Source organism: Caloenas nicobarica, chromosome 4, assembly GCF_036013445.1.
Source record: "Caloenas nicobarica isolate bCalNic1 chromosome 4, bCalNic1.hap1, whole genome shotgun sequence".
In the NCBI taxonomy this organism is placed as follows: Eukaryota; Metazoa; Chordata; class Aves; order Columbiformes; family Columbidae; genus Caloenas; species Caloenas nicobarica.
In genome coordinates this window covers 16,041,858-16,066,626 of record NC_088248.1, presented here as the reverse complement: position 1 = coordinate 16,066,626, position 24,769 = coordinate 16,041,858, and positions in this window count along the sequence as shown.

The following is a 24,769-nucleotide window of genomic DNA, read 5'->3' as shown; positions in this document are numbered from 1 at the left end:
CTCAAAACTATGCTTCTAACTCAGAGCAACAGATTTACTAACCTAATGCCATGGCTACTCCTCCCATATCTGTGGTCTCACCACAAATCAATGAAGAGCCATTCTGGGGATGTGTGTCTCTAGCCAAGACATCACTAACTGAGGATACCTCTAGCTATTATCAGGCATCTGGTCCCCCAAAACCGCAATCTCAATGTATTTATCTTATTTTCATAAACTAATTTGTAGAGGGCAAGTCTGGCTCCTTCAAACCAGAGCAACAACGTCAGCTTGACTGACTCTCAATTCTTTCTTATGTTACGCCCTCAAGTGAAATTGCAGCAGCATGACAAATGGTTTCAAAGCACCAACTTTTTTAGGAATAACTCCCTTCTCACTCACGTTTATATTCTTATAGGAATCCCTTCCTTACTTTGCTTACAGCATGTCTCTTCAAGGATTCAGTCTGCAGTCTTACTTCTATTTGAGTACTCTCTAGCTGCTTGTAATTTCTTTTAACACTATAACAATGCCACTCACTACTTCACCCATCTTTTTGTTATCACGCAGTATTTAATATACAATATTTGAATATACCACCACCGAGGTATTTATACATATCGCTGTTATACCAGCTGTTGATAAAAAGTCAATATTTGGTGAGTGGTACTGCCTACCCCATGGATCTACAGTATTTTCCAATTTTGTAGAACCACATTTTCAGAAAAAAAAAAAAAAAAGGGCATCTTTCTGGAGTTAAAAACAACAACACTGGGATTTCTAATAAAAACCCTGGGTGATTTGTTACCCCAACCACTCAAGAAATGCAAAAGGTTTTTCAGATTTTATTTTATAAGCCCCAGACAAAGATTTTAAGGGTATTGTTCACTAGACAATAAACCTAAAATGTTCCTAATGCTATTAAGACTCTCATCTGTTTTGATAATGTCTAACTGTAATTGATATCTCTTTAAACTTCAGTCTACCATAAAGAAATACGATTAGCTCTTTGTTCCCTGAGCCCTAAAAACCTGAACTGCTTCTTCTTGTCAAACTTCCATAAAGCATGTTGCAAAAAGAAACTTCTTAAGATATTTGTATATTAATGTCCTGTCAAACACAGGATTTCAAGCTGATGTAATTTGCGAGGAAACACCTCAGCTGTCTCATAGGTTGAGAGGCCAAAGTTCCAGGCTGAGCCATTATGAAATAAGAACAGGGCTCACAGCAGGAAGGTTTTGTTCTATGAAAGAAACAATCACACTCTACTGTTACCATCTTGAGCCTGGGAAATCGCCTAGTTAACTGAAACTTACAGTTGTCTTAAGGGTAAAGAACATACTTTAAATATTTAGAATATAACGCCACAGCTAAAACTAGTAGCATACTTTCACTCTGTTCCATGTCCCGCACAGCAGTGCCTTGGCATTGCATTTTTCTCATTAAATTTAGAATAATGATTTTTCCTTTCAACAGCTGAGATAAAACCCAAACCAAATTACTCCCTTCTCCCCCCAGAAAATCAAAGGGGTGTACGGAGGTCAGAACAACCAATTTTAATAAAATGCTATGTGTTTCTTGTTTCTGAAACATGAGCCATAAACAGGAAAAATACATGTTATGTAAAACATTCAAATTGCTTTAAGTTAATTTTTATTTCAAACACTTTGTAAGGATAGAGCTGCTTTCCTAGAATTTACTAAATCTCTGAAAAGGAATCTTAGGCATTTCTATTCAATAGCCCAGTGCTCCAAGTATGCATTCACTCAGAACGTGAGGCCTTGGAGCTCAACTCCTTCATCCACATTAGTGAAACAGAGCCCAGTTTTCCAGAGGTTCATGAAAGTACTTTAACCACCGAGCTATTGGTTATAAGCAGACGTAACACTGGAAAGTATTGTCTTAAAAAGTGGGCAGAGAGAATGTCTTTGCATATTACGGTTGTTTTGTTCTAGTGAAAGAAAAAAGGAAATGTTGACTTTACTACCTGCAGTCTGGCAAATTTCACAGTCCTGAGCAGGAGCTATTTTTAAGAAGAGCTAAGACCAAAGCCATTATGATAAAGAAAAAACATGCAACAAAGAGTTTTTAATTTAGCCAAACCCTGAGAAACATCAGCCTTCCCTGTCCTAGGAAATGATGAGATGATACCTTTTTTAAAGGAATCCCTTCATGACTTCAGTGATATGCTTAGCTTACTGCTTTACTCCTCTCAACCTGTTCATTTCATGTAACTAAAGATGGTTGTAATGTTGTTTCTATGACCATAAAATTGATCCTATTCTAACAGGAATGTCTACAAAGTCATTAAGTGTTTTCAGTGAATGCATCTTCTTGTTCCTTTTTCTAGCAGTATTACTCTTTATTCCGATCTGTCCCCTTCAAACTGAAACATCTCATTTTCAAGCATCAGTGTAAGTAAATAGAGTTCTCTGAAGCAAGAGACAAGGTTTCTCATGAGAAAGAACTATATGGCTAGTATATTTCCCAAGAGACCACACAAATTATTTCTAAAGTACACCCAGTATCCACAATCCAGGAGAATGAAAAACCAGCAGTTTCTCATGAAAAAAGGTCTCTTGAGGGCCAGATCTCAGGGCCACTTCTGTGCTATCCAGCTAGTTTTTCATACTAAATTCCTGAAACCAAAATTAATTTTAATCAACTATTTTTTCAACCCATTCCACATTCACTCACTCTCTATTTTTATTTATTTATATTTCAAAGTCCAGTGGTGTTGAGATATTGCCTTTCACGTTTATAACCTCAAGGGCATTTGAAGTTCTGATGACATTGTGATTGCTAGACTTTAGATGACTCTCAACTTTTATCTTATTTATCATCCTTGTCTTATTTCACAGCAATATTAGGAGTAAGTACAAAATAGCCTGTACTTTCACTGCATAGTCCACAAAACGTATCAGAAGAGAGCCCTGTATTACCTCCAGGAAGAGGTACCCTTTCTTATCAATTCCATAATTGCCAGCCCAGTCAATATTAACTAATTGAATTTCCAATGATTAATGATCTATCCTTTTTATAGGCTTTCTTTATCTTCCTTTTATTTCTAAATCTTGCCTAGGAGGTCTATAACAATTTTCAGTGATTTTAAGGTTTTAATTTGCCTATCTTTCATCTTCATCTAAACTGTCCCTACTCAGGTGTCTAAACTACATATGCCATTTATTTCTTTTGTCAAATAAAGTTCTTCATACATACTGCCATATGTCTTTCTGTCCTGATGTGACTATGCCTTTTACTATATATATTTATCAAGGTACTTCAACCTGTATACTGTTTCTTGGGACATATTTACAAAATGGATATTAGGAACAAGACATATTTGTGTACCTAATTAATGTCCTACTTATAGAGATCGCTTTTATAAGAAATCTGGCATCTCTGCCTACATGTCATAAAAAGTGCTCTGAAAATATAGATATTACTGAAGAAACGAGGTATTTCAGTAAGTGTGGTTTCACTGGATAGTCTCAGCCAAACGGCGGTATTTTGTTACTCAATAAAAGCTGCAGATGGCTCACCTCATCTGAAAAATCTGATGCTAAATTGCTTAAGATTAGGCAGTAATATCTGAAAATAGTAATTTCAACACGTCTGTGCTACAGTTTCTTTGTGTGCATGATGGGATTAAGAATACTTTTCTACACCACCTGTAAAGTTTATAACTGTCATAGAATGTTGAAGGTGTTTTTATGGAGCCAATGACTAATCAAAATAATGCAGTAGCTTTTGTAACCAAGAATGATTATACTATAATCAGACGCAGACTAAATTGGACAGATGTGACCCCTCTCTGCATTTGTATGACTTGGTGCTCATTTTACCCTAATAGCATGAAGCAATATTAAGTCAAAGATAAAGGTTTTTCACCATAAAAATTCCACTGCATCCAGAAGGCCAAAAGATAATGGAAAATAGAAATCAAGTTTGTGTTGCTGTACATGCAGCAAGCACTCGGGGCAGTCAGCATTGTAACTTCTGTTTTGGTGCAGCATCTTGGCTACTTTCAGCAAAGCACTGAAACATTTTAACCTGTAGAGCTCAATCAAAGCAGAAACCTGAAGTCTGGAGACTACAGGCTTGCCTCTGATAGAAAACTTTTGAATGTCACTAAAAGATTTAGTGGTGCTTACCTGAGCCACTTACATAGCATTGCACCATGATACTTTGATGTGTTTGGTTGAAAGCTTTGATACCTTTTATATTTACCATCTTGGAAACAAAATGTGAATAAGTGGTTGTTCCGTTTAACAAATGAGAACTGCTGGATTTATAGCCTTGATGGCTGATGCACTGTTCATAGTCACTGACACGTACAGTTCAGCAGTAAAATGTGGGAGCTCTCTTTCAGTGTCCTGCCAAGATGCCTCAGTCCTGATCTGGAAAGAAATTGCAGATAAGGGCACGTGCTTCCCCTTCCCACCTGTGCCATCCCCACTCCCCCAATTTCTTCTTAAGTGCAGTAGTACTATCTGTGTTATTTTTTGTAATTTTTTGCAATGTAGGGGTAAGACTCCTAGATCATACTTATAAAAGTAAATGGTCAAAAATGCAAGTTTGAGAGTTCTGGTGTAAAGACCCTCTTTTTTATTTGCTAAATATTAAATGAGCAAAAAGAAATCTTCTAATGCTGGCATGTCATGATGTCAGATATAGCTCTGCTTTCATCATCAGATATGATGCTAATGGAAAAAACACCTGCTAATTCTGCACATCATCAAACTATATTATGTTCAGATCAATAACTGCAATTTAAAATATACTTGGCCTGTATTCAGTCCCCAAAATTGAAAGCTACCATGTTTTGAAATCCCTTTAATCACAAATAATATTCAATGGGGAGATGTCTGCAAGGCTTGTTTCTTTGTATCCTGTACAATAGACAGCTAGAGAGATAAATACATGCATGGAGAAAGGGAAGGAGTCATCTTACATGATTATTGTGTGCTGTGTGATCTGGATACACTGAACCAAAGGCCTGCTAAATTGCCTGGGAAGCCTCACCTCAGAGCTTTTACCGGAGATTTTACACTTCTTCCTTCTGTTGAGGTAGCAAGGAAAAAAAGGCACAGCAAGATTCATCCTTTTCCAGTTGTGGATACATTTTCAGTCACTCACAGTGAATAGTGAAACTTAAAACAGCCTTGAGGTCTGAAATGCAGTGCTAGGTCAGCCTTCACACAAATAGCAAGAGGACAAAAGAAGCACAATTGCATAGAGATCGCCAAGTTGTCTTTTAAGTAACAGATCATGCCAGAGTATATCCCCATTATAAATTTTTAAGCCAGCAGAAGGAACGTGAAGTCTTCAATCTTTAAATACAAACAAACAAACAAAAAACAAACCACAAAAAACAAACAAGCAAGCAAACAAAAAACAACACCAACCAGGAACATATATTAAACATCCTGTAAACTGCTTGTAGCCTTTGTGTACATACCTAGGTCTTCTTTACCTGAATTTTGCCATCTTAAGACATATCAAGGATAAGAGGGTCATCAGGGACAGTCAACATGGCTTCACCAAGGGGAAGTCGTGTTTGACCAACCTCATAGCCTTTTATGAAGACGTAACAAGGTGGATTGACGATGGCAGAGCGGTGGATGTGGTCTACCTTGACTTCAGCAAAGCATTTGACACCGTCTCCCACAGCATCCTCACGGCAAAACTGAGGAAGTGTGGACTGGATGATCGGGTAGTGAGGTGGACTGCAAACTGGCTGAAGGAGAGAAGCCAGAGAGTTGTGATCAATGGGGCGGAGTCTGGTTGGAGGCCTGTATCTAGTGGAGTGCCTCAAGGGTCAGTTCTGGGACCAATACTGTTCAATATATTCATCAATGACTTGGATGAGGGAATTGAGTGTACTATCAGCAAGTTTGCTGATGACACCAAGCTGGGAGGAGTGGCTGACACGCCAGAGGGCTGTGCTGCCATCCAGCGAGATCTGGACAGGCTGGAGAGTTGGGTGGGGAAAAATTGAATGAAATATAACAAGGGGAAATGTAGAGTCTTGCATCTGGGCAGGAACAACCCCAGGTTCCAGTACAGGTTGGGGAATAACCTATTAGAGAGCGGTGTAGGGGAAAGGGACCTGGGGGTCCTGGTGGACAGCAGGATGACCATGAGCCAGCACTGTGCCCTTGTGGCCAAGAAGGACAATGGCATCCTGGGGTGTATTAGAAGCGGGGTGGTTAGTAGGTCGAGAGAGGTTCTCCTTCCCCTTTACTCTGCCCTGGTGAGACCTCATCTGGAATATTGTGTCCAGTTCTGGGCCCCTCAGTTCAAGAAGGACAGGGAACTGCTGGAGAGAGTCCAGCGCAGGGCCACAAAGATGATTAAGGGAGTGGAGCATCTCCCTTATGAGGAAAGGCTGAGGGAGCTGGGTCTCTTTAGCTTGGAGAAGAGGAGACTGAGGGGTGACCTCATTAATGTTTATAAATATATAAAGGGTGGGTGTCACGAGGATGGAGCCAGGCTCTTCTCGGTGACAACCAACAGTAAGACAAGGGGTAATGGGTTCAAGCTGGAACACAAGAGGTTCCACTTAAATGTGAGAAGAAACTTCTTCTCAGTGAGGGTGACGGAACACTGGAACAGGCTGCCCAGGAGGGTTGTGGATTCTCCTTCTCTGGAGACATTCAAAACCCGCCTGGACGCCTTCCTGTGCAACCTCACCTAGGTGTTCCTGCTCTGGCAGGGGGATTGGACTAGATGATCTTTCGAGGTCCCTTCCAATCCCTAACATTCTGTGATTCTGTGATTTTGTGTGTAATAATAGGTAAGCTATTTTTTATGTAGAGTTTTTTGATTGCTATATAAAATCCTAACTCTGAGTTGACTTTTAGGATCAATTGAAAAAGAGTATAGAATAGTAATCAGGATCCCCTTGAGCATAAACACAGGCCAATATGGGCATGTGGTACAGTCGGGAACAAGGCGCACTCTGCTGCAGAATACTTGTTGCCAGGTTAGATCATTTGTATTGATAAATACGCGAGGTATGGTATAGTAACAGAAGAGGTGATAAGTGCTCTAATAATCCAGCTGCCCTGAAGAAGGACAGCACAAAAATGGAGTAGACTAGATGCAGGGCAAAATTTTGGAGGTGATTTGAAAACATATCCAGTTCCTCTAGCGGAACAGCAATCTGTTATATGTGAAAAATCACTCACACATATTACACATATATTAAGTATGCAGTGTAATACCCAGACTAATAACCCCTTTTTCCCATGCCTAACCACTTTTTTCTCCCCCTAAAACCCATCAGAATGATACAGTTAATTCAAAACTACTTGGTTACTAAATGCTTATATTTGCAGACAGCAACCCATGCAGTTCTTGACGCCTGGCAGCAAGTTAATGAGGTTTGAGTATTCAATAACTGAGATAAAACTGACTCAGAGAAACAACAGAGCTGTCAGGCATTTCGTTTCTAACAGGCAGCATAATTCAACCTATAACAGAAGGCAGTTAAGAATAAACGCACAATAATAACCTGGTTGGAAATAACAATCTAACAATCACTTTCCTTATTTAGGGATAGCCCTTCTTAACTCAGTGAATTGTTTATATATTTATTTGACAGCTAAGCAGCAAAGCCAGCAACCACATGGAATAAATGTGTATGCATTTAGCATTTTTTTCAGGGTAGAATGGTATGTAATTTTAAAGACAAATTCTCCAGAAGAATAATTTAATCCATGCAACTCAAATACTGCAGCAACAGTAGCTCTCACCTCTCACAGGGCTGAATAATATTTAACTATATACTGTTTGAATTCTGACCTCAGTGCTCCCAATAGGAAGATGAGAAAATTAAAAGTGCATAATTTCTGAATATCTAATCTATTGTTTAGATATACTCTAGACACACAAAAAATGGATTTTCATTATAGAGAGGATGTGGAAATTGCTCTCAATTTCTTTTCCAAAATCTGAGTTGAGGGGAGGAAATGAACGTAAATCCCTTCTCTCCCAAAAAGGAAAACTTGCGTATATTTCCTCAGGTGTGCTTAGCATTCAGTAAACCTTCCAATGGGTCCTGAGGTATCAGCTCCCCTAATATGTGTCTCTATACTCCAGGGTTTCTAATGCACCCAGCATTGAGACTGCAGCAGACAGTGAGTGCTAAAGCCTGGCTGTGGGTTTCAGAGGACCTGTGGGCTCTGGATGGAGGGCATTGGGGCAGCCCCTGCACAAAGATAATCTGGAAGTAGCAGCAGTAGATCTCATTGATCACTTCAGCGTAGCAGCAGCCATTTTAAATATGCAGCATTTAGCATGCAAGGGGTTTTTATGCTCTCCTCCTTCAGCATATATTTGAAACAAAGGAAAACAAACAGAAGCTGTTACAGCATTAATCTAATCTTTTCTTGCTGTAAACAGATATTACTGATCCTGGTTTTTTCCCCAAAGACTGTGAGTAACTCACATCACTTGCAATGGATAATAATGTCCTTCATCTCTGCTACAAACTAAGGAAACATCTTTGTACAGCCTAATTCCTACAACACGATTAAACCACGGGAACACAACATTTAATGAGCAGAGAGAACTATTTAGCTGAAAACTAATACCACTAGTGCATAACATGGGAAGTGCATTCAGATGTTTTCAAAGCAAGATGCAGTCTTCTAGTCCCACAGCTTTTCCTGGTGTGAAAGAAAGACACATGGATTACTGCTGAGCACCAGAACTGTGAGACTGTATCACCCCTCACAGGGCCCAGCATCCTTCCAGTGTTGTCAACAGAAAGACACTTGCTGATTATCCTGCTGCTCTGGGCTCACATTATGTACAGCAATACTGAACATAAGGGATGACAATCATTAGGAGTTACTAATATTATAACTAGAGATTCCCGTAGACTCTGCTTTTAACAGACAACTACAGTAAAAAAAATGCTTTAATTTAAATAAACTATCTGAAAATTAGCAGAGAAATATAATAAGCCTGGTCAAAATGTGGTGTTTTGTTTCATTTTGGTTTGTGGTGGGGTTTTTTTGGTCATGGTTGTTGTTGTTGTTGTTGGGGTTTTTTTGTTTCTGTTTTGTTGTTGTTCGTTTGGTTGTTTTGGGGGTTTTTGTGTGTTGTGCGGGTTTGTTTGTTTGTTTTTGGGTGTTTTTTTTGTTTGTGTTTGTTTGTTTGGGGTTTTTTGTTTTGTTGTTGTTGTTTGGGGTTTTTTTTTAATAGATCATGGTGCTTTCTTCCTGGACACTGTAAGAATGTCCGTTTCTTGTAAGCAGTTCCTCATGCCTGCAAATATCAGGGCTTAGGAAACAGATGTGTGCTATCTTTTTAAATCTAAGAAGAATGTTCTTGCAGTTCATATTTGGCTTAACGTCAAATACCATAAGCCAGTATGATCTTTACTTGTGCACAAAAGTACTCTTGAAAGATGCGGTCCGTTTGGCTTCCACTGTTATTTCCATTATTTTTATGAAACATATCTGTATTGCATAGTGCTATGTTAAGTAGAAAAAGAAAGTACAAGATATTTTCGAAGTTGTGGTTTTGTTGGTTTGGCATGGCAGGTTGGATTATTGGTTCAGACACTGCATAGAATAAAATTTACAGCCATGTAAACAGGTACCAGTGTCAGAAAATTGTTCCCATACCCCAGGAGTTGGAGAAGTCACAAAACAGTGTTTTCTGTTGCTGCCAACACTAGTCAGTTGTTTTAGTTTAGCTGAACTTATTTTCCCCTTGCAAAAAATAACAGTTGAAACTGCATGGAGGTTTCCTTTTGCTTCCAGAACTCAAAAAAAGCTGAATTTTGAACTGTAATATGAACTGAATAAGGACAGTAACATCTTCCCTAGACACTGCTGATTGGAATCTATACTTTCCTTCACCATGTAAAGGAAAAACTTAGTGGTATTTTCCTCTACATGACATGGGAACATTTTCAGTGTTCACTTATTGTTCACACTTTTACATGTGGTGACACCTTTATGTGCTTTAAAAAGCGGTAAACTTGGGTTTCAGGACATTGTGAAATGCCAAAGTAGCTACGGAGAGTACTGAAAGTCTTTTCCCCTACCAGTAGCTTAATACAATTTGTTAATTAAGGCCACCATGAATATTTGTGTGTGTAATTTCATGTGTCTCAAAATGGAACATTTAATCTTTGAGCGTGTTAAAGATGAAGAAGCACTGAAAAAAAGAAAAAACTCAAAAATGAAGCTGCTACAAGAAAGATAAATAAATACCTTTGTTTTCTCTCTCTTTTAATCCAATCTTTTAAAATACAAGACACTTAGATTCATATCCCTCCTCTGTGTGAGATGACCCACCATTGTGAAGAAGGATGTGCTTTTTAACTATGTTTTACACTAGACCGAATCATTCACAAACGCACTGATAGATGTAACTTTGTATGAACTACTTAAGTAGCAATCGTGTCAGACACCAAAAATAAAATAACTACAATCTGGAGCCTGGGACATTTGCCTGGCAGGTGAAATACAACAGGTAAAAGCTGTTGAGAACAGATCTGAAACACAGTCCTCTATTTCACAGGAGAATACCCTAACCTATGAGATATTGAGAAAAATGGAGATAATTTACCATTTTCATTCTCTGGCAGTTTTCCGAATGTAGTCCTTCATTTCCTTGGATTTTATTGCAACTGTTGAAACATTTCTCAGTATTTCAAAACACTGTTTCTGTATTGCACTCTCATTTCAGCTATTCTGAAAGTGCATTTTTGAGGAAAAAATAATGTAAAAGAAAAATATAATTCAATTGAACTTCTGAGTGATCTGATTGTCATTTATTATCCCGTTGTCTGGTCAATATCTAAAATAAGTTTCCAAAGCTATTGCATATACAGGTTGGAGTGCATAGCAGAAGGTTAGTAAGTGTATTCCTTACAGTTAACTTTAGGTCTGATGACAGAGTTTTCAATATTTTTGGAAGACAGTCTGATTTCAGTGAAAAAATTACAATTTGTCATGCTGATCGAAGCATTCCATTTGCAAAATAATTACAAAATAATCAATGTGGAGATCTCCTTATTCATTTTAGTACTTAAAGAAAAACTGAAACTGCAAAAATATCCTGAAATTTTGTGAAAACAGCCTTCTGCTCCTAAGATTAATAAAACAAAAACTCTTTTCCAATTTCAAAAGTGTTTATATAATAAGATTGCATAAAAACATACATGCACTTTTCTGTCACTCTCAGAAGCCACTTGTTTATCATGGGAAATTTATTTTAATTTTAACCTAGCTGAAGATAAATTTACACTATCAGGATTCAGAAAGAAAAGAAAGTCCTTAATTCCAGGTCAGAACATGTAGATGTTCTTGCACAAATATTAGGAACATCGGAATTTTTGTTACCTTTTCACTGTTCTTTCTACCCTTTTTTCATTTTTCATCTGTTTCTATGATCACTTTCCTCTGTCCTTTATTAATTTTTTTAGGTTTTCTTCCATCTTGTCTCTCCTGTATTTGCATTAAATTCTCCCTTAAAAAAAAAAGGAATTAACTTTAGCTCCAGCTCAAGGAATCTTAAATTTACATGTCTGGGACATGGCTATACAAATCTGTGCATTTCTCTAATAAATACGCCATGTCTAAGAGAATATAAAATGTTCTAGTAGGTTTTTTTTTTTCTTTCTGTTGAACAATATTGGTAGTCCAACATGAAAAATCATGCCATTTAAGATTTCCACAGCAACAGATGATATGATTTCAGGGAAGAACACATATACTTTTAAGGTCTGCAGCCATTTTCTTGTTACTTATTGACCCAACTATGTTACATTCCACTTACCACTCAGAGTCTGCAGTCTTGAGGGAGCATCATGGAAGGAGTTAAAAAAAATATTGGGATCTTTTCTTCTGCCAAAATCTTAATACAAAAAGGAGCATGAATATTTTTTTAAAAGCCTTTTAGCCTGTCTTGACAAATCATTCTTGCACCACTGTCATCAATTCTGTTTAAAAATATCTTATTGGTGGAAAGGTAAAGAAAAACAGATATTGATCTTGGTGCTGGAAACATGAGCGAGTTATGAATGACAGACTAAGAAATCCTAATCAATATAAAAAGAGAGCTTTAAAGATAGTTTAATTGAAGTAGAATAAGTAGAATCTTACATGGTTTAAATAATGTCAACAGAAAAGTTACTGTTTTCAGCTCAGTACACATGATAAGACTTTGAGAATCATAAGCACCTAATACCATATCAGGAATTTAGTAGTGGGTAAAGATTAAAGCTTACTGTCTCCACAGGGTGCTGAGCTCTTGATTCATGTTTTTTATAACATCAAATCTGGATTATTGTAATACCCTGTTTGTAGGCCTCTTTGATACAGTGGTTTGCCGTTTGCAAGCTTCCAGCATGCACAGATTATACCAACTCACATTCTCAGTGGAATTGAACTGTATCAACATCCTACCAGACTTGATTGCCTTTTTGTCAGATTTAAAATGTTCTTTTTTTAAAAAAAATGCATGTTACCTACTTTCTTTTGGAGCATTCAATGACCTTTTTTTTCAACTTTTTTTTTTTTTTTTTCACACTAACTTAATAATTGTTCATTTTGTCTCCTTGCTGCACGTTACGGTGACAACTACTGTTGGCTTACAGGGTCTGAAAGCAGATGTGCCCTCAACATAATATGGAATATGGTGAGAGAAATCACTAAGACTCGGATAAATATTATCAACTCTAGAGAACCGATTTCTTAATGCACGTTTTTCTTGTGCTCTTGTTCCATGTTTCAGAGTGTGCTTGGCCATGGTGAAGTAACACTGAAAACGTGAGGAGTATAAAATAACTTAGGCTTTTAAAATATCCTTTTAACATTTGAAAAGTGTCATTGGAGAGTAGTAGATATTGCTTTATGAATCTATACAAATTAGCTATCCCAGATATGTATTCTAATGCATTAAAGCAATAAGTTAATGAGCTCAGTGTACTACTCACAATTTCTTAATTCATGGAAAAAGGAAGAGGTAATAAGAGATTTGAGAAATACCAGTTGGTTATAGCGATACCTTAAAGAAAAAAGAAGAGCCTAATCTTTATAATTATAATTCCCTGTATCTATTCCCATAACAAAATGTACATAACAGGAATCTGAACAAGAACCGAGTGGAATTTAATATGAAAAACTGAGTATATTAAACAAGTATTTCAGTGTGTTGAAAAGTTTCAAAATCACAACCAAGGAAACTACTCTGTAAGTGATTTTGTTTCCCTGCTAGGTAAGTAAAATAAATATTTAGATAAGTATGAAAAACTGTAATGTCACAGGAGGTAATGTCAATTATCTAGAAGTATCTGAAGGTGTAAAAAAAAATTGTGTACATACATTATTCAGTTTGGTCAGTGGAAATGTAATTACACTCTTGCTGGAAAAGGAGGAAAAGGAGTTATTGTAAGCATTGAAAGCATCACAAAATGACAGTAGGCCTGGCTATTGCAATGTGCAAAATACAAGCAGCTACAATGCCTTGAACAATCTTGTATTATTGTAAGAATTGTTTGAAATTAATGTACAATTCCATTTCTACAATCCAAGATTCTGTCACAGCTCTGGATTTTCCCATTCTTGAAAAAGGACTTCTCTCTCAAAAGCCACCTGAAAGAATATTCTTTCTAGTAGCATGTAGTACTGCAGAAAATGTACATTATAATCTTCTTGATGAGAGGCTTTTCTAATATATAGTAAAACTGGACAATCATATACAAATCCTTCAGAAACATAAAACTTAGAACATTTAAATAACTACAGCTAACTAAAAATATCATTTGTGAAGGCCTTTTCCTTAGCACAGACCTCTTTTAACTACGATGCCAAAAATTACCTTGAGGCAAAGACATCATAGACATAGTTCTCGTCAGCTACTCAGTTTTTTCCCCATGAGAAATCTGTCATAATAATTCTTTATTATCTGTTTTTAGAATGTAGGATATTGGCTAAGGTGTGACTCTGCCTTTGTGGAGAAGAGAAGGCATTGCACTTCTGATTTTTCCCTGCTTTTAATTAAAATGTAGGCATATTTCCAAGACTGAATGTACCACAAAGACCATGAGATCTATAATAAGTAGCACGCCCATTCACGTTCGTGAAGCCCTAGTATAATGAATATGTATAAACTTGGAAATTCCGCAGTACTATTTATGGCATATTAAATAATTTGAATTTTAATTTTACTTGAAACTTGAAACTTTTACTTGAAACTACCTGTAAAAAATACATAAGAAAAGACAGAGGTTTTGCTTTGTTTTTATCAGAAATTCTTCCTTGAATCTTTAGCAAAGTTTTTCAAACAGCTTGTGTAACTTCCATTCTAAACCAAAAATATACATATAAAGCTGTGATTATACAATTAAGGTCCACTCAGAAAAAGAGAAAAATATTTGGTTTTGCATTGCAGTGAAAGGGTTGTGGGCCAAGAAATGTCATCACATGCAAGACGGTTTATTTAATTCTAGATTCGTATATGGATTTATCTGATTGCCTCATAGCTTCGTGTTTTATTGGAGGAAGATCACAAAGCTGGTCTCAAGAACAAATCCTTGACTATAATTTCTAGAATAACACTCCCTCCTAAGGTAAACAAAACAAAACACAAACAAACAAAACCCAAAACAACAACAACAACCACCACCACCACCACAGTATCAGATTGTAAATACTTTCTGTTAGTTACTCAGAGTCAGTGTTCTTAGGGAACCTAATTTGTTTTCAGAAAATTGTGGCAGATGTTAGAAAATTACTTCCAGAATTTAGTCATGATATATCTACATAAAGTTGACAAAATTATCTATAAATCTCAACCCTTTCACTAACCAAAACATGAATCATAGATGAATCTACCCAAAAATGAGATTATTTTATTGTCCTATATATGTATCTGCAAACCAATGACAGCCCAGTGAGTGCATGATTGGGTGAGTAGGAAAATAACTTCTCTACCTATGGCTGACATTTAAGGAAATGATCCTCAATGTGCTGTTATGAATGCAAACCTGTTAAAGCTTTCACGAAAACATAAATCAATATATTCTTTTAATTAGATACAGATGGTCAAATACAGTCTTAAAATCTAATTTTCTGCTAACCAACAGAATTCAGATTGAACTTCTGTATTCTTCTCTTCTGTTTGCAATGATCTGAGAGACCATTCTATCTCCTTTATGATCAGACATATGTTTCTTTCTAGAAATTCCCATGAAGAAATACCTGAGTTCCTTAGTTCTCCTAATTTAAGTGCTCTGGATCAGACCTGTATAACTTTTGCTAAATATTCAGATTCCAAGAAGGCTTTGTATATGCACTGCCTTATGTGTAAACTATGATCTTAGTACTTTCATACCACTTTCATGCTGCCCAGGGAAGTGGTTGAATCACCATCCCTGGAGATGTTTAAAAGACATGTAGGTGAGGTTCTTAGGGACATGGTTTAGTGGTGGACTTGACAGTGTTAGGTTAATGGTTGGACTCTATGGTCTTAAAGGTCTTTTCCAACCAAAATGATTCTATAGGCTACAGAGGCAAAATTTAAACATAACACTGAAAAAGGTATGTTGATGGAAGAAGTGGGAGGGCACAAAAGGATAACAAGATAATTTTTTCTTTTCCTAAATTTGAGGCATACTATAATCGTGGTGTTTTACTCAATACTAGGGAAGACATTTGGTCTTGGAATGATCACAGAATCACAGAATGTTAGGGACTGGAAGGGACCTCAAAAGATCATCTAGTCCAATCCCCCTGCCAGAGCAGGAACACCTAGGTGAGGTTACACAGGAAGGCGTCCAGGCGGGTTTTGAATGTCTCCAGAGAAGAAGACTCCACAACCTCCCTGGGCAGCCTGTTCCAGTGTTCCGTCACCCTCACTGAGAAGAAGTTTCTTCTCACATTTAAGTGGAACCTCTTGTGTTCCAGCTTGAACCCATTACCCCTTGTCTTACTGTTGGTTGTCACCGAGAAGAGCCTGGCTCCATCCTCGTGACACCCACCCTTTATAAACATTAATGAGGTCACCCCTCAGTCTCCTCTTCTCCAAGCTAAAGAGACCCAGCTCCCTCAGCCTTTCCTCATAAGGGAGATGCTCCACTCCCTTAATCATCTTTGTGGCCCTGCGCTGGACTCTCTCCAGCAGTTCCCTGTCCTTCTTGAACTGAGGGGCCCAGAACTGGACACAATATTCCAGATGAGGTCTCACCAGGGCAGAGTAAAGGGGAAGGAGAACCTCTCTCGACCTACTAACCACCCCGCTTCTAATACACCCCAGGATGCCATTGGCCTTCTTGGCCACAAGGGCACAGTGCTGGCTCATGGTCATCCTGCTGTCCACCAGGACCCCCAGGTCCCTTTCCCCTACACTGCTCTCTAATAGGTCATTCCCCAACCTATACTGGAACCTGGGGTTGTTCCTGCCCAGATGCAAGACTCTACATTTTCCCTTATTATATTTCATTAAATTTTTCCCCGCCCAACTCTCTAGCCTGTCCAGATCTTGCTGGATGGCAGCACAGCCTTCTGGCGTGTCAGCCACTCCTCCCAGTTTGGTGTCATCAGCAAACTTGCTGATAGTACACTCAATTCCCTCATCCAAGTCGCTGATGAATATATTGAATAATACTTAGTATTTAGTGTCCCTGAAAAGGGTCTTTTCTGCTCAAGCTGCTGTGGATGGCATACCAAAATTATGGTATTCCTCCGGTGCCATCAGCCCAAAGCCACCAAAGAAGTGGTTGGCCCACAGGTTCAGGTTGGTATGACAGCAATTGCATGCCAGACAGGGCCTCCTCAGGAAGGATGGTGAGTGTTGTTATCTATCTGCCATGGCTATACAGAAATATCCAAAAACCTTTCTTACCTTCACTCCCTACCACCATTTCAGGGAGGCCATTGTGTCACCCCGACTATTTAGCAGTGCAGGGATACAGCACAGTATCACGTCATGCAGTTGCAAACATGCAGCCTTTTTTAATATGATTGCTTAGCTTCTTTTTTTGTCTTATCTAGTTTTACATTTTCTGTGGGTTTATTCTGATTGCATAATTTCCTAGTTATATGGATAAGGCACCTTGGATTTACATCAGGGTAAGTGAATACAAAATTATTTTTATTCAGTACATTGATTTGATGACTGCGTCCTGAATTTGGAAAAGCAACTTCTCTGCATTGATTTTTTGGGGCAATCCCTTTTCTCTACATCTTATTCTTCATTTTTTATAAAAATACAGACTTCCTCGTAAGTTTTTGCTTCTTTCACTTTTTTGCAAGCTCAACTTTTTTTCTTTGCTATAGCACTGAATGTATTTCAAAATCAGTTTCATTGATGTCTCTGCTGCTTACCTGAACTAAGGTCATTCATTATCTTACTGCGCTGAACTGGACAAGCCCTGAGTTACAATATTCTATTAAAAATGATGCATATGAAGCATCTTTCAACCAAAGGTTTCAAAGGTTATCTGATACAATAAATTCCTTGAAAAACAAACATACACTCCTCCCTTAAGAGTGATGTGACTTTTATTAAACTCATCTATAATCTAGGTATTCCACAGGACTTTTTTCATTTTTCATATAACATGGTATTAAAACTTTTTACAGGGAAAAAGTAAAGAGAGAAGGAAGAGAGAACCCTGCCTGCCTGCCTTCTCTTCTTGACACACTTCAAATGGTACATGCTCACTTTTTAAAGAAAATAGTAGGCTTGCTACTGAAAATCCCAATTAAAGGAAAGAATCTTCAGGAAGCATTGTTCAAGATGCCTACATCCCAGAGAGAGGCAGACATCCCTGTCCTCACCATTTCTCACTGGCTGGTTACACTGTTTTTCAGCTGGTTTTTTGTCTTGCTTGGATGTATTAGACATTTTTCTCACACTCCACAAAGAGCCAACATGACAGTATGCTTATAGAGCAAATGCCTAAACAAAGGACACGACCACATCGCATATTCTTGCACTGAAAACCCTTCGGGGTTCTAGGTATTCAGTACTCATTGAGTATTATTCTCCCACAGAGGAGCCAAGTCTGCCAGTCACAATCCATGCTTGCTTACTCAGCCAGCAGACCCAGAGAACAGGTAAGTTATTGGGTGGAAGTAATGCTATCCAGCTCTTTATAATAGATGCTCAAGTCTATTTCTTTTACAGCATATACTTTTTGCTTGTTCAAGTAGCCACTCTTTTACATTAACAGTAGTATTCAGCTGGAAAGCCTGGAACTACACAGACACTTTCTCAAAAACAAAAACCCCTGGACAACTAACACCACAGTATCAGTCCTAAAATCTCTATGTTCATGAAATTGAACTTCTTAATTATCTCCTTTTAAATTCCACCTGATAATTTCCCTTTGCAAATAAAAGGCAGCGATTTTTACCCGTGTGGTTCCTTTTGCAGAAGTCAGATTACTTTTTCCTATTTAGTTCAAAACCAACAGAAGCAGATGGAATCCAAGGTCTTTTTCCTTTTGGGCCTAGAATGCCAGATCTGTAAAATCAGACCAACAATATATTTGTTTGTACTATCATCTCATATTTTACAGTGAAAGGACTTATATCCTGTGTATATATATGACGATGAATATCAATAAAACAATGAATATTTCTAACAGCACATAAAATGAAGAAAAAACAGAAAACAAAAGTGCTGTGAACAGTGATGCAGTGTTGTGAAGGACATATAAAGTATTCATTGGCGTTTAATCCTGTGATCGATGAAATACTCCCAGACTAAGAATGTCTCCTGAGTATTTTTTTAATCTTAACTGTCATGATAAAAAACAGGGAATGCAAAGACTGAAATAATTTTACTGAGAACCCTCAGACTGATTAGCACCAGGGATAATTAATATTAAGAGAAGAGGAAAAATTGCTGAAAGAATGTTGCATTTATGTATGGGGATTAAATAAATCATTAAAAATTAAGCTCATTTACTTTAATTATAATTTTCCACAAACTTACCAGAAACTTACAGGGAAGATTAATTAAAATATAAGTGACTTACTTTTATAGTGGGCAGAAATTCCCATTCAGGAATTTCACTTAGATACTATTATCATCCAGTGGGGTGCAGGCCTAGAAACCAAACACGTTGTATGATAAGGTAGCAAACATTTCAGTGCTAAAGGATAAATTAAAAAGCTATTCTGAAGTGCATTCTGATATAGACCTTTGATTTAGTTTAGTATTCGTCCCATAGGAAACCCAAATGCTTTTGTTCTAACACACAGTCACTATTTACAGAGAACGACCCCAAACTGTAAAGCATTAAGGGCATTTGTTCTCTTGCATTTTGAGTCCAGAAATCACACCTGAAGCACACCATCAAAATTATATGCTATCAGTGCTACTCAAGGAACAGATAACAAAACACCCTAATGTCAAAAGTCATTTCATTTTTCCATCAAGAGGAATGAGGCCATCTCTAAACATATTAAAATATTATTCACTTTGACAATAAAACTAGTTCCAAGACATGAACTATTGCTATATTAGAGAAGCGAAGCAATCAGTATTTTTCATCTTCTAAGAATCTCTATAATACAAAAAATCCATCATGTCTAATGGAATCAGTAAGCACCTGGAAGGCAAATGTCTTTTCTTATTTCCAGCGTGAAACCTGGTTTGAAACAAGCACGCACAGTTAACTCACCTCTCTAATATCCAGAAAAGTTTGACCAATAATGAATGAATATTACCCCTATGTTTTTTGGAAATTACAAGATTTTTTCATTACTATTGCATGATGCATTGTTGTACTATTAAAGAGTCCTAAAGGGATGTATATGTGACAGCACTCAGTACTCAGTAGGACTACAAATGGTAATACTTCCAAAGACTTTAACCTAATGCAGTCAGTGATTCAAAGTTGTTAACTGTTATTACCCACTTGCTATTATTTTTTTTGTGCTAATTGATTAGTGTTACTACAGTCTGTTACACTAATGGCAACATTTTTTTCTATATATACTAGCTCCATTCTGTACAAGTATTTTCAAATATGCTGCATGTCAGATATCAAATCAAGCAATATGAGTGCTAAGAATACAATTTCATGCATTTCATTATGAAAAGCTTTGTTCCGACTGAGTGGTAATCAGCCCTCAGAGATTTAATGAAACATACACTAAAAAACGAAATGCTGAGGAAGATTGAGTAAACTTTTAAAATTACTTTCGTACATAAAAATCAAGACTTTTAGTTTTTCAGCTGCAACAAGTTGACCCTTTGTCAATATTTAAGTTGCTGTTGCCCTATATCATCTCTAGTATTTCAGTGATCATCACAAAGACCATTAAAGTGTCATGACTGGTATAGTGTGCCTAATCCCTCTAACTATGCATCAAGAAACTGGATTATTGTGATGGAATTTCTCTTTGCTTGGGAAAGAGAGAATTCTCTCTGAAGTAAGGATAGTTATTTACTTTATACTTAAGACACACAACAGCCACTCCACATTGTTTACTTTCTTCTTCACTAAGGAGCATCCTATGGATCCATTGAGTTCACCCTTCCTTTGCTCCTAAACAACCGCTGCTGTGTCACATCACCGGTGGAGTCAAGTTCCATATCTAAGGCACAAGCAAGCCTGCATGAGCCTGGGCCTGTACAGGATGGGGAAAATTCTACCCTAATTAAATGTACAGAAATTGTTACCATTTAAGTTTACTGTCAGTTTTACTGCCAATATTAATTACTTAAGACAGTGTGACTGTGTGAATCATAATTGTAAGCAGGTTGTGTTTTACATGTTTAATGGAGTTTAGAACATGAAACCTTGTTGAGATTAGTTAACAGGCAGCTTTATTGTGATGCCAGAGATATATCATAAAAAACATAGAACACATACATCTTCAGATTGGTCCATCAACGAGAGACTTGTTCAAGGTCTCTCAGCTACATATTTTATTGTCTTCATGGCAACTTCCCATCACCATTACTAAAGCAGCTAACTTATTGCCATCAGAAATAAATGCCATAGTACCTCAATATCTACAGCTTCCTGAAGATCACAAGTGCATTCTCCCAGTGCAACCAAATCATGATCTTGAAATAGCTTCCTTTTACCACTAACTTGAGCTGTGTTTCAAAGGACATACATAGATGCGTGCTTCAACATCCTAATCAAAGCCTCTGAGCTATCCAGCCACTTGTTTTAGTGTTTTTTTAAAGGCTGTGTAATAGTATTATTTTTGAAAACATTGATTTAAATAAATCATTTTTACGGTGTATTAAATCATGATTTTCTTTAATTTAAAATCGCTACTTTCTTTGTTTGATGCATATCATTTTGCAAATATGCTCTGGTTAATGAGACTTTACAAAGTGCAAAATTAATGATCAGTTTTCTTATTTAAAGACCAGTAGCTAATGTCTCTTTTCTGTATGAAAATACAAGCACAAAAGCACAGCATTCAGATTGAACTCTTAGTTACTATGGTGATATCATGAAGCATGGTAGCAAATGTTATTTTAAAGCATTCTTTCATTTCATATTCAAATGGTTAGTATGAAGTATTCTCCAGTATATTTAGTTAATAGCAGATCAATGTCTTTGTTCCTCTCCTGCCAGGCAAACTATAGACAAAGAGGAGTCATACTGCTTAACAATATTGCTATGGGAAACTGGATTAAAATAATCAATATGGCTTTTAACACACACTTTTCATTTTAGACAAAACTCTAAAATTCCAATTCTTGGATTGTCTCCTGCCAGTAATTGTATTGGATTATATTATAACTATTATTTCCCATAGCAACTAACTGTAGGAACACAGGAATTACTACACTAAATCAGGTCCATCTTGTCTGACATCCTGTTTTTCAGACTGCCTGATCATACATACCCTACCTAAATGCACAAGAAAACTCATGTATCAGGAGGAGGTCGCTAAGATAGCCTCTACATCTTTCACGTTATATGGGGCTAGCGAAAAGACTAAGTATGGTTCCAATGCCAGAACTATGTTGGGCAACCCACCATGGGGCTGTCAGATTAGCTGTAACTTCAGCTTTTATTGACTATAGAGATTTCAGTTCCCAGGTGGAATATAGCATTTACATTGCAAAAAATCTGCTGGAATGCTAACTTAAACAGTAAACATTACAGTAAAGGTGTTCCTTACTTTTAAAATAAATTTAATTCCTATGAAACAGCGCATCTCATATCTCAGGACGGGACCAGATAGTCCTTGTGCTCTCAAATTCATCAAGTAAAATAAAATTGTTATAGTTGCGTGTATTGCAACAAATGTGACATTGCAGCTTTGCACTAGTTCTCATTAATGGAATGTACTGGCCACAGTTCCAGGTACAGTAAATGAACAGTCTCATCTGTGAAAAAAACCCTAGTGTATATTTCCTGAGGATCTACTCCTTTTAATTCTAACACTGTCTACAAAGCCGGTATTGTATAGTTGCATGGTGACAGTACTGCCTAATCTTCCACTGTGTGACTTCAGTGCCAGCACTGGTAAACAGTTCAGTGTCTAAGTGGCCATCTGCTGTTAATTCTTGAAAGAAAGGGGCACTCCTTTATGAGGACAAATAGCCACCTAAACTCAACAGGCATTCATTCTCACTTTACTAATAACTACAAGAATCATATATTCAACTATATATATATAGGTAGAAACGGATTAAGAAAGTAGGAAAGAGTGGTACTTGGAAAAATTCATCATTATAGTATCATCTTGATTATTAAGTACAAAAGTAAAATTTTAAAAGCAGTTCTAATAAGTCCAGTGCATGTAAAACACCAGGAAAGCTTGCTGTTCAGAAAACTGAAACAAATTATTCTTGTCAAAATAAGACAGTAAAAAATAAAACTTCCCAAAGAAGGTTACTTTATCAATAACATTATGTTGTGCATGGTAATTCTTATATTACCAGTCCACTTCTCTCCTCTTTTCTAAGTTTTGAAGAACTACTTAAGGGCTCTCTTTCAAGCAGTCTGAATAAAAAGCTTGCTGTACAACAAGCATGCTCATTTAGTCACATGTCTTCTTGCTTTCTATGTATACCTCTGAAGTTTAAATTTTTCGTAAGTCACTGGTGATTTGGGGGTATCTCCAGCTGCAGTTCAAAAAGCTGCCCTAGTTTTGAAGTATTTCGCATGTAATGGGCATGTTTCCAGAGAAAGGAAACAGTCAAGGATGATTCATTGAAATTTATTGGTTTTAGGGGCCAGACTGCAAAATTACAATTAAATTCTTTTTGCCAAGAAAACAAAAAGAGGGTAAAAAAGGAAAAATGCTTATTTTGGTATTTCTGAAACAGTTCGTTTTACAAAGGGATTTAATACATCCAAATATATATAAACATATATTTATTTACACACACAATAACATTAGAATTTGGGTGTAGTCACTTTGGTGAGCTGGGAGACCAAAATTAACTTTCTTATTCTGAGTGAGGAAAGTCTGGGACTCAGTGTTCCACCCCGAGGGGAACATCGTGCCCCTGAACTACATGGTGAACAACAGCAGCACCTCTGCCTCAAGACCTCCTTCAGGCAAGCCCAAGACATCCAAATTTCTTCTGCTTCGCCAAAAATGGCTGCAAGAAAAATGCAACAGCTTCTTTCACATTCCATAAACCTTTTTCCCCTCCCTACCTTCTAGAGGGGAAATATGAAACATAATTTGCAACCAAGTTCAGCCTCCTGAAGCATCCAGCATGGTTGGAGGAGAGTGACAACTATGTAATAATCCCACATGCAACCCAGGAATAAGGTTGGCCACTGTAACATTTCACATGTATATTAGACACAGAGGTGGGCTGTCTCTTGCTTTGAAGTTATTTCTCTGCAATTGATGTCTAAAAATAATGTCCTTGCTTTCAGAGACTGGCCTTGTAACTTGTATTCATACATAGTTTAATTTTACAAATTACTAAAGACTTCAGGCTAGACTGAAGTTACATGCCTAATTTTCAACATGCAGCTGGTATCAGTGATTTAAGTTACATTACTAAAAAATACATGTTCATGTGTTCTTCTGTCTCAGGTCAAAGAAGATCCAGCAACCCTTAGAGCTAAAAAACCCCAAATAATCACAAGAAATTAAAGCAGCTGTATTTAACAGATGTTGCTGCACCGAGACCTTTAATTTGCAAACAATATCAGAATTGTCTTCCCTCAAGAATCCTACCAAACTATTTTACTTTTGTTTTGTTGTAGATATTCACCAGTAATTAATCCTGAATGTTTTCCAGAACTCCCTGCACCAAAAGAAAGATATCCAGCTGAAGTCTGCCAAAATTTCAGACTGTGAACTTGTTAGACGAATGGACAAACATAGTGAAACTATGAAACAAACTTATTTTCTGCAAGAATATTTACAATGCACTGCTGATTCACGTTAATATCTTATGATGTCCTTAAAACACCTGAGTCACCTGTTAATCATAGCTTCGTTCTCCCACTAGTCCTTCCTAGTCCTTCCAGGCTTCTTAGAAAAGGAAGTGATTCACAGGTTTTCTCTATAGGCAAAAGCTAAAAATTCAGGATTAAGTTTGCCAGTGTTTAAATTTCTGTTGTTTTACTCATGAGGAAGATCAGCCACAGGGAAAGAGAGAGTCTGGAGCAAATCCAATGCATTTAAGCATTCCATTCTACAAGATTTTTTCCTTAGACTCCGATTTATATTTCCTTAACTGTTTCTGCTTTAGTTTATATCTGGGGAAGCCACATGTTTGATTACTAAAGTGGCTCTGAATTAAGAAAACTTTAAAGATATTACTGGTAATGATTTCCCAGTCACTTTCTATAATGATTGCT